Source organism: Monodon monoceros, unplaced genomic scaffold (genome assembly GCF_005190385.1).
Source record: "Monodon monoceros isolate NGI ecotype Baffin Bay Population unplaced genomic scaffold, NGI_Narwhal_1 Super_Scaffold_5, whole genome shotgun sequence".
In the NCBI taxonomy this organism is placed as follows: domain Eukaryota; kingdom Metazoa; phylum Chordata; class Mammalia; order Artiodactyla; family Monodontidae; genus Monodon; species Monodon monoceros.
Window position 1 is genome coordinate 106,283,849 of NW_021703782.1, and position 10,676 is coordinate 106,294,524.

Below are 10,676 nucleotides of genomic sequence, written 5' to 3' on the forward strand. Positions count from 1 at the left end.
TTATAAATATGGGAACTCCGAGGACTTAGGATCCCTAGAGCTGTCGAGCTGGAGTCCGGCACCCGGTTCCAGCCCCGGCTCTGACCAGAATTCTCCCAGTCGCCTTGGGCTCCCTCTCCCCACCGGTACCGGTACCGTACGATCGCGGGGGTGGGGGTGGGGCGGGGGATGGGGGTGCAGAGAGGACCAGCCTGGCGGGTCCCAGCGTCCGAGTGCGGGTCGGCGAGTAGCGCGCTCAACAGCTCCCGGCTGGGTCAACCTTTCAGCGTAGCCACTCCGCTATATGAGAAGCACCAAACGCAACGAGTAGTCTGGCACAATCGACCTTGTAACCGGTTTCCAGGCCCTCCCGCCTCGGCACCTGACCCCGGGGCAGCAACGCTCCGGCACCAGCTACTCACCCCTGCCTCTGCCGCTTCACCCTTCGTCCCCAGGCGCCGAAGGTTACAGCCGTCCCTGTCGTTTTAAGGGGGCCGAGCCCGGGCTCCGCTACTTCCGCCCCAAAGCAACATGGTGCCTGCAGGGAGAGGGTGCAGGCGTGAAGAGAGCTCCCCTCAAAAAGATGGCAACGCCCTGGTGGCCCCGTTCGCGCCCGAAGGTGACGTCACTTCCGGGGCGGAGGAGGTTGAGTGGTGCAGTGAGGGACAAACAAAAGGAGGCGCCGGAGGGGCGCAGCGGCTGGCGGCGGGACAGAGCGGCAGGGGCTCGGGGCTGCCGGCTGGGCGGCCGTGCGCGGCGGGCCCAGGTGAGTGGGTGGGGTGGGGAAGGGGGTGCGAGCTGTCACCTCTCGAAATCCACTCCTGTACGTCCCCGGCCAGCTGGCTGGCCCCGGGCACCCTGGGTAGCTTGGGCTCTGCCCGCCAGGGCCGGCTCCCTGGGGGCCTCCCGCGGCAGCTCAGTTCGGCCTACCTCCGGGTTCCCCATCCCCCGGGTCACCGGGCCCCCCCCCTCTGGTGCCGCGGCGCGCGAGCCCCCTCCCAGGCACCCCAGTGCCTCCCTGCGCTCTACATAACCGTGAGTTTCCGCCTCGGCTCCCCAGGTCCCCTTGTCATCTCCTGGGTTCCCCCAGATCCTCACCCCTCCACACACACACGCCCCCCTTACTAGAGGTTCCACCTCTGGGCTTTCTCCTTGGCAGGTTTTTTTTTTCTGTTTTCAAAGGTTCCCCTTGCTCTCTTCTCCTGGGTTCCTGGCCCCCTCCTCTTCCCTTACACCCCTCCCTCCTCTTGACTGGGCTGGAACTGTGCCCTGACTTGGGGGCAGATCCCTGGCTATGCTTGTGGGGCCTGGCTGGGCTGGGCTTGCTGGGAAGCCCAGTCCAGGGTCTGAGGCTCCGGACCCTGCCGGTGTCCTGTGCATCCAGATGGGCCTGAGAGCCAGGTCTGATGAGGTCTGGGCTGGAGACCCAGCAAAGTTGGCTGCCCAGCTGAAGCAGCATAGCCGCTGGTTCTTGAGGTTCATGATGATTCTGCTCCGTTTGTTGACTGCTTCTTTCCCCTGGTCTGGACTGGACTGAACCAAGGTTGGGCTGGTTCTTAGCTGATGCATGTGCTGCCTTTTTTGGAAAGGAGGAGAGATGGTTGGGGGGTGGCTGGCAACCTCCTCCTGGTGGGGACTTGGCTGGAAGGGTGGGGCCGCCCCTTGGTGACCATGCTCCCCGGAGGGCTCTTCTGCTGCCCCACCCCCGGAAGCCTTTTGAGGATGAGGTGTGAGGATGAGGAGGGAGAGAGCTTGGTGCGGGAAAGGGAATTTGGGCCTAAATTGTGGAGGAAGGATTTGGGGGAGCTGAAAGGCTCCCAGGGGCCTCTCCCACCTTTTCCGTTAGGAGTACCTTTTACCCCTGACGAACTGTATCCTGCCCTTTGAGCGGACAGAGTGGCAGACAGACAGACTGGAGGCAGGAGGAGGAGGTCTGATGTTGGTGATCCCTCCTGTGGAGGGGATGGGGGAGTGAGAGCTTTGTTCAGAGGGACTGGGCAGTGCCCACGGCTCAGTCACACTGGCATTGCCTTCGTGAAGGTCAAGTTTTCCTCTGGCTCAGGAGGGGAGGCAAGGACAGATGACAGTGCTGGAGGACTGGCTTTTGGAGAGGTGCTGGGGCATGAATGACTGGCCCCTGCCTCCCTGTCTTCCCAGTTTTAGAGATTCTTTGGGGTTAGCACTAATGCCCCTCTGCCTTCCGGGGGCTGTGAGGCACAGCACAGGAGCCCAAGAAATATTTGTGACTTCCCCCTGGAACTCAACCAAATACTCCATCCCTTGGGCACATCCGCTAGGAAGCTGTTTCCTCTGCAAACTTCGAATGGCCTTTCTGGATAGTGGAAGCTCCTGAGGATTGCCCCAGTAGGTCAGAACTCAGGGAGCTGGCTTGGCCTGGACCTCGCCTGCAGGAGTTGGAGCGAAGGGATCGGCCTGGCTCCTGACTCTCCTGAGAGTGGAGGTGATTCTGGGTTTTCACAGGCTTTCACGGGGAGTCAGGTGGGTTGGATGTGGGACCCTGGAGCCCAGCACACCATCTCTCCATCCCTTGATTCATTCATTCATTCATTCATTCATTCATTCATTCATTCAACCATCCTTTGGTAAGTGCCTGGTCTGGGCCAGGAATGGTGCTACGAGAACACAGGCCCTGGCTACAGTCTGGGAGGAAAGGCAGACAGGAATACGTTGATACAGTGGCCAGCATAATACTAGAAATATTACAGAGGCAACCCAGAGGAAAGAGGCATCAGCTGTGGGTGAATGTGTAGGGGGTGGTCAGCGTGTGTTTCCTGGAAGAGGAAGGGTTAGAAGAATCAGTGCCAGTGAGTCCAGAGGCCTGAGTTCTGGGCCTGCCTCTGTCATGGGCAAGTGACTGGCTTTCCCAGCCTCCGTGGGTATCCCTCTCTTTGCCGAGGAGGGGAGGGGTTGGGGTAGAGGCTGGCTCCCATGGCTTCTGTGCCTTTACAGACGCAGGTGCTTCGCTGTCTAGCTGCCATCACTCTGTGTGGGATTGCCAGGTTACTGACTGTCTCCCTGTGAGGCTGGAGACTATCTCCTGCTTCTTTCCTCCTAGCACAGTGCCTAGCATTGAGTAGGTGTGATAAATGTTCAGTGGTGTAAACAGCTGAAAGGCTCCTCGATCCCTTTGTCTGTGTAACCACGCCTCCCCGCCCCCCTTCCTGCTAACTCCTCCTTGTCCTTTGGCCTTCCTTGATGGCTGGGTCACACTCCCAGCGCCTGGCTGGCTTAAATACTCCCCCTACCCTGCTGTAGCCTGACCACACTTCTCTCCCCGCCCTCGTAACTTGTCTTGTTCCCTCCTGTGAACAGTTCTGAGCAGAGTGCCTGGCATGTAGTAGATGCTCACTAAACAGTTCTTGACTATAGATGATGGTTGGGTTTTTGTTTTTGTTTTTTTTTCTTTTTTGCGGTACGCGTGCCTCTCACTGTTGTGGCCTCTCCCATTGCGGAGCACAGACTCCGGACGCGCAGGCTCAGCGGCCATGGCTCACGGGCCCAGCCGCTCCGCAGCATGTGGGATCTTCCCGGACCGGGGCACGAACCCGTGTCCCCTGCATCGGCAGGCGGACTCTCAACCACTGCGCCACCAGGGAAGCCCAATGGTTGGGTTTTGTGTTTGAGTCGAACTCATGTGTCTGGGTTGAGGGTGTGTCTCTGCCTGGATCCAGCTCACCCTTCTGTAGCTCACCTCTCGCCACTTCCCGCCTCCAGTCCTAGATCCAGCCAGAACACTCAGCAGGCTCTAGATGTCGTGTTCTCTCCCCTCCAGGCAAACGTGCTGGTCCTTCTCCCTGGAATGCTCTCTCTCCAACTCCCACTCTTCCCCAGCAGTCAGCTCAGGCAACACCCTCTCTGGGGAGCCTTCCCTGACCCTACTAGTCAAGGTCTAGTGCTTCTTCCATGTCCCCATAGGGCCTGGGCTCCCCCCAGCAGAGCCCCGGGCTCTCAAGAGCCAGTTGTAATTGTTGCCTTGGCATATCCCCCGCAGACTATCTGATTCTCTGTCATCACCCCAGAGCCCAGCCCAGGCCCTGCACCGAGCAGGGGCTCCGAAACTGTCGGCAGCACAGCAGGTAACGCTGATAGTCACACACGTCCCTGCTGACTGTAGCTCTTGCTTCCTTGTAGGGAGGCAGCTTCCATGGAGCAAAAGGAATGCCAGGACCCTGCCCAGACAGACGTGGGCCAGCCTCAGCACCGACAGCCAACTCGCAGATAGCAGAGCCTTCCGCAGGGTAAGGACTGGGCCCCCACCCTCCAGGCCAGCCGAGCAGGTGCCTGGAGGGCAAAGGGTGGTGTCTCTGTCCCTGCAGCCCTTTGCTCTTCTCTCTGGAAGGCCTGGGCTTCTAGGGCAGAGATGCCAGGAAACAGAATTCTTCCTCCTTCTCCTGACTTAGTGGCCAGCTGAGTAGTACGTGGCTGCCATACTCAGGCTGGTGTGAACTTGTATGGCAAACCCCTGGCTTTTGTCACTCTGGGTGGTGTTTCATGCTGTCTCATGACCACATTTCCTGAGGTGTGTCCTGTGGAACACCAGTTTCTTTGGTCACAGTGGTCAGGTGACTCCAGGAACAATATCTTGTCGTAGTCTGTGCTGCAGGACTTCTCAGAGCCTTGAAGGATATCTCAGAGCTCACTGAGAGCATGGCGAGTCTCTGAGAGGGAGCTAGCAAGTCATGTTTCCCCACACTTATTTGATCACATGGACGTCTTTGGGGACGGGGGTTCCTCGTCCTGTGCTTTGGAAAACAGTTTCCAAAGGCAGGAGCGTGCACTGGTTAGGACCTAGACTTTGTAGTCATACCTGGGTTTGAGTCCCAGCTGTCACATGCTCGACAAGTGATTGTGGGCCAGTCACTGTACCTCTCTGAGCCTCAGTTTCCTCATCTATGGAAAGAGGATAATATTAGCACCTTGCCTCCCTTTAGGGTATTTTGAAGATTAAATATGTTGATATAGGGAAGGTAGCACAGGGCGTCTTAGAACGTGTTCCCTAATCATAGCAGGTGTATGTATAAGCTGCTTAATAATTTGTAAAACAAACCTCATCAGTGATCTCTTTGGTCATTTGCGGAAGCTCAGGGAGTGGCCTTGATCCCCCGTTTACAGACGTGGAAACTGGGGCTCAGAGGGAGGAAGCAACTTGCCCAAACTCATCGGGAAGAAGGCAGGGATGTGGGACCTGAGCCAGGTCCTGGAATCCTGGGCTGGGGTCCTTTGTTCTGTGTCCGAGGGCTCCCTGCCTCCACCTCTCCCATCTAGGCTTTTTTTTTTGGCGGCTGCGTTGGGTCTTCGTTGCTGCGTGTGGGCTTTCTCTAGTTGTGGCGAGCGGGGGCTACTCTTCGTTGCAGTGTGGGGGCTTCTCATTGCGGTGGCTTCTCTTGTTGTGGAGCATGGCCTCTAGGCGCATGGGCTTCAGCAGTTGTGGTGCGTGGGCTCAGTAGTTGTGGTGCATGGGCTTAGTTGCTCCACGGCATGTGGGATCTTCCCAGACCAGGGATCAAACCCGTGTCCCCTGCATTGGCAGGTGGACCACCAGGGAAGTCCCTATAATGTCTTGATTTTAATGTCATGTAGAAAGTGAGAGTCTCCCTTGATCTCTATCTCCAGAGATTTGAGTGAGGAGGGGTAGGTTCTCCCACATGTATTTTTACCATTTGCTTATTTTCCTAAAACCAAGTCCTGTTAGAGCTGCTGGTTTGCACCTTGCTCTCGTTTCATTTAATGGTCCGCCCTGGACCTCTTTCCCAGGCGAGGGTAGAGCTGTGGGTGAGTCCCGTCAGAAGAGGCGGGTGGGAAGTGCCTGATGTGTGATTTTGTTGACTATCCTGTTTACTGGGACAAGGTCAGCAAACCCCAGCCCTGCCCTGTAGGAGTTTCCTGTTGGTTTTGAGGAACTCTTACCTCCCCCCACAAGAAGGGAAGACTGAGCCGAGGTCTCTGGCCAGTGATGAGCAGGAAGCAGCAGGTCCTACTTATCTGAGGTCAGAATTCCTCCTCTGTGCCAGGGAGGAATGGCATGGGCCAGCCTGAGAGGTTTTAGCCTCCAGGTTTTGGCCCTCCTCTGTCTGCCTGAGGCAGGGCCTGCTGTGTTGCGTTGGCCTGAGCCTGGCCCTGAGTCCTTTCACCTGACTGTCCTGGTGGACAGCCTGATCTTGGTCCCCCTGGACGCTCCTCTCAGGTTTTAGCCTTGAGGGTGGACAGGTGAGGCGACGGGGTTGGGGGCGGGGGGAGGGGCTGCCCTGGGACCTGGGTCTAGAGATGCTCTGCTGGGGCGTAGACACCTCAGGCCGGGTTTCGGCAGGAGGAACCCCCGGCCTGGCAGCCTGGCTCAGCAGGGACCACCCTGGGGGTGAGGTCTGTGCAGAGATGCGTCCCTCGGCCGGCGGTGTTCAGCTCTCCGTCGGGACCCTCTCCCTCTCCCCTGTTTCTTTCTCCCAGTCTTTCCTGGAGTCGTTTTCCTTCTGGCACAGGCCACTTCGGGCCACTTCCTGTGGGAGCCCGGGAGCTGGCCTCTCGGTGGACGATGCTCTGCTCGCCCTCCTTCCAGCAGCAGAGCCTTTGCGTCCACGGTGGCCGCGGTCCAAGCCCAGGCGGCACGCCGGTCACTGTGAAGTTTGCCATCTTACCTGCCACCGTCTCCTGGGTGAGGTTGTGTCACTTTTACAGGCGAGGAGACCAGGGCTCGAGGCACGAGGGCTCCCGCGCAAAGCCGTACAGTTCAGTTGGCAGAGCCGGGATGTGAACCCGGGTCTGTTTGCCTTGGAAGCCTGTGCTCTTTCTACCCCACCTTCCGTTTGTCTCTTTCTCTAGGTTCTCGGGCTTCGGGGTGCTTCAGAGTCTCCCGAGAGCTTGTTCAAAATGCTGGTTCCCCTGGACCCATCACTGCAGCCCTGCAGAGTCCAAGTTGGGGGGTGGGCCTAGGAACCTGCACTTTGAAGACACTCCGCAGGCCGTCGTGAGGCTGGGGGTCTTTCGACTGTGCCGGCCAACACCGACCAGCGCGACTCTGTCGGTGCCGGTCCCCACCAGCTGCCGCCAGAAGGGTCGCCCTTGGTGTAGAAGCGGGGCTGGGCTCCCTCAGGCCCTGGATTTCAGTGTGTATGTGCGAGCGGATGAGGTTTCTAGAACAGCTTTTACACCCAGCCACAAACATCTCCCTGTGCGCTTTCCCGACGCGTTTCTACTGCATCTCACATCTCGTAAAAAGTTCTTTGTTTAACTGTCTCTTGAGGACGTAAAACCTCAAAATTAAATAGACACTGCGATACAGCCTCATGCCGGGAGCCGTGTTCCACTGGAGTAAAAGTGGCTGTAAAATTCCATGGCTCTCACATGGCACCTGGGCACCCTCAGAGGCGCCACTGCCAACCTCATGCCCCCAGCAGAGTTGACCTGTTGGCAAACGTGCTGACCGGGTGGGGCGGCATAGGAATCCTTCTGTCACATCTCCCGGCTGGTCGCCTGGGTCAGGATCCCTGGGGGCAGCCCCCCACCAGCCCAGAGAGCCAGGCGACAGACGGCTTACCCTCGGCCAGGCCCCCTTGGTCCCAATCCCCTTGGATCTCAGCAGATGAGTCTGTGGCCTCCCGTGGGCGCTCCTGCCCACTTTTCGTGCGCTGTCCAGGAAAGCGGCGCTGGTGTTCAAAGCAGATCGAGGCCTGTCTCCAAGGCCCTTCTGCCCGCCATGGGCCCAGACCCAGCACCTGGCTTCCGGGCTCAAACCCAGAGCTGGGCTCCCCCACCAAAGTTTCCTGAGTATGGCCTGCTAGAGTTCCCTGCAGAGACCTTGATTCCATGTACCCCTCCGGAAATGGGGGTCTTGTCCCAGGAAGCATTTCCAGGGTCCTCTGGGTGCCCAGGTAGGTCCAGGAGACCTGCTGGCCTTTGAGACAGGTGGGCACAATGGAAAGACAGACCTGGGTGATCTTCCCCACCATCTTCTTCTAGCTGTGTGGCCTTGGGCAGGTCAGTTAACCTCTCTGGGCCTCAGATTTCATACCCCTAAAGGGACTGATAAAACGTCCCTTGATGGTAACAGCAGCTGACGTTACAGAGGCTTACTGCGTGGCAGGCCCTGAGCCAAAAGCTTTCTATGGACCGCCTCATTCAGTCCTCACCACCGCCCTACCAGGAATAGACTCAGTGGCCACTTCATGGATGAGGAAACCAGAGCCCTGGGAGGGAAGTGACTTTCCCAAGGTCACATGCTGGTGAAGTGGGGAGCCGCCGTACCTGTGTTTCTGGAAATTGGGGGCCGAGGCCCAGGAAGTACCAGGCTCAGTGCTGGCATGTAGTCCACGTCAGTGACCCGGAGCTCATGTCAGTAACACGTCAGCCTGGTGGGGTGAGGGGACGGCCTGAGCCTCAGGCCTGGGCTGTTGCCTGTGAGTGCTTGGCTCGGGGAGCCATTGCCAGAAGCCCCAGGTGGGTGTCCTTCACCTGTCACCCTTCCCCCCCCCCACCCCAGGCCGCCTGTACCCTTGCAAGTTTGCATGAGAAGCCTGAGGACCAACCTGTTTGGGAGGCCCAGCCCACATGGAGAGGAGTTTGGAACGGAAACTTGTTCCCTCCCCCCTCCCACCCTGGGCGTCTCCCCTCTTCTTTCCACAGAAAGTGAGGGTGTGCCCTTCTACGCAGGGTGCACGGAGCCAGGTGGTGCCCCAAGCCGGCACTCTCCCCGGCTGGGTGTGGAGACCTCCAGGGCAGTGCCCGTGCTGGGGCGGGTGTGGGCCGTGTGCACCAGAGTGGGCCCTCTCCTCCCCTCCTGCTCTGGGAGCAGAAGAGGCCCCAGGGTGCTGACCGAGGAGCAGATTCACAGGCCCAGAGCACTCCCAGGACAAGACCTGTGACCCAGTGTCTTCCTCCAGCCTCTTGGGTGTGGCCCTTCCCCCTTCCCTGGGAGAGCCTTGGAGGGACAGCCTCCCCAAGGTACGAGGAGGGGCGAGAGGAGGGGTGAGGGGTGCAAGCCTCCTGCCTCCCCTCCCTCCCGCCTGGGAAGTTTTCCCAGCCTCTCTATTTGGGCTATAACAAAAGGCTCTCTGTGCCCTGTTTACCCACAGCCTAGCCTGCCTGCCTCGGCTCAGGTGTGAAAGCCAAATCTCTGCAGGCCAGCATGGGGGTGGAGCATGCTTGGGTGGTCGCCCAAGGGGGCAGCGTGTCATTTCTTTGACTCTTTCCCCATCTGTGAGAAGCTTCAGGAGGAAATCAACAATGTGGACCAGGCTGGACACCTAAGGGGTGGTTCTGTGAACCGCTCACCAGCTCTCTGTCTCTGTCCTGTCCTGGGGTCCTGAGCCTGGGCTCCAGAAGTTCAAGGCCATTGAGTGTGGTCTCTGAGTCCTGGGAGGTCCTGGGGGCCTTGGGGAAGCTTGGAGGTATTTGTGCTTGTGGCTCAGCGCTCTCCTGGGTGTCTTCCCCCACTAAATTCTGGGTGGGTTTCTGCAATGGCATGTGGGTTGGGATAAGTATAGTGCGCCTTCCTCTGTGCCAGGCCTTGGGTTGTCCCATAATATGTGCATTATGTTATTTTTAATTCTCACAATAAGCCTCTGAGGTACTGTAATATTCCCATTTTACAGGTGAAGAAACTGTGGCTTAGAGAAGAAAAGTCATTCGTCCCGGGGTCTGAGCTCACCCACCCTGAGGTGTTGCTTCCCTGCGCCCTGTCGAAGTGTGTGTGTTACCTGGGTAGGGCAGACAGGGGCAAGCTAACCTTTTCCTTACATGATAGATGGCAGGTACTTCTTGTAAACTCTTACAATATTTAGAAACGACTCGGTGAGGGAGGTCTTTTGTTTTTTTCCCAAGTATTTTTTTCTTCTCACAAAAGTAGCAAATTTAAGTACCACATACTGGAGTCATGAAGTATTTGTTGTTTTGTGACATTTTATATTGTTTTATCATGCATGATATATCATGTTATATGCTAGTCAACATCTTTTATTTTATTATTACTTAATATCCCTTGGACATCTTTTGGGTCACTGTATACAGATCTATGAGGTTGGTAGCACTGTTCTTATTTTAAAGTTGCAAAAACGGAGGCTTGGGCTAAATAATTTGCCTGGAGTCATGGAATTATTTCATGCTTGAGCTGGATTTGAACCCATGTCTCCCCAGTTCTGAAGCTATTGCTCTTCACACTCCCCGAGATCTGCCTGCCACCATGGGGAGGAGAGGGGCTCTCTGGGTTGCCCTAGTTCTGCTGCAGGAACCTGGTCCCGCTTCTCTGCACCTGCGTGTGCTGGACAGTGGGAAGGGTCTAGCTGCATCCTACACACTTCTGCATCTCCCTGGGGCAGGGCAGGACTGGGCAGGGGTGATGCTGCATCCTTCAGTGTCCTCAAAGGCCGCAGGTGCCTCTGCGCCAGCCAGGAGCAGGCCAGTTGGAAGGAGGACCTGAATCTGCTGCCCTGGTGATCATCTAGTAGAGGCTGCCCCCAGCTGAGCCCAGCAGGTGTGAGGACCAGAGAGAGGAGCAGCCAGGAGTAGAAACAGATGCTTTTGTTCCGGTAAACTTTGTAGGAAATAGTTTAAGCACACACGAACGTTATAAAACTAGAGCAGATATCTTTGTACCCAGGGCTCAGCTTTGTTCGACTTTCATGTTTGGCAATAATTGCTACACACACACACACACACACACACACACACACACACACACACACACA

At 57.4% G+C, this 10,676-nt stretch overlaps 2 protein-coding genes across 5 annotated transcripts in view; one reads left to right on the plus strand and one right to left on the minus strand.

Annotated features, from left to right (window-relative positions):
- KYAT1 (kynurenine aminotransferase 1) overlaps positions 1–464 on the minus strand; it is a 33,042-nt gene extending 32,578 nt beyond the window's left edge. The window contains exon 1 of one of the 2 annotated variants that reach the window (XM_029201755.1): positions 402–464. The gene's annotated coding sequence lies outside the window, so the exon portion shown is untranslated. The remainder of the gene's footprint in view (positions 1–401) is intronic. The other variant, XM_029201753.1, reaches the window with a different exon arrangement.
- Positions 465–606: 142 nt separating this feature from the next.
- Positions 607–10,676, plus strand: part of LRRC8A (leucine rich repeat containing 8 VRAC subunit A) — a 26,174-nt gene continuing 16,104 nt past the window's right edge. Inside the window, exons 1-2 of one of the 3 annotated variants that reach the window (XM_029201759.1) lie at positions 607–745; positions 4,132–4,238. The gene's annotated coding sequence lies outside the window, so the exon portion shown is untranslated. Of the gene's footprint in view, positions 746–1,004; positions 1,015–4,131; positions 4,239–10,676 lie in introns of those variants that run through there. The other 2 variants (XM_029201757.1, XM_029201758.1) reach the window with 2 other exon arrangements.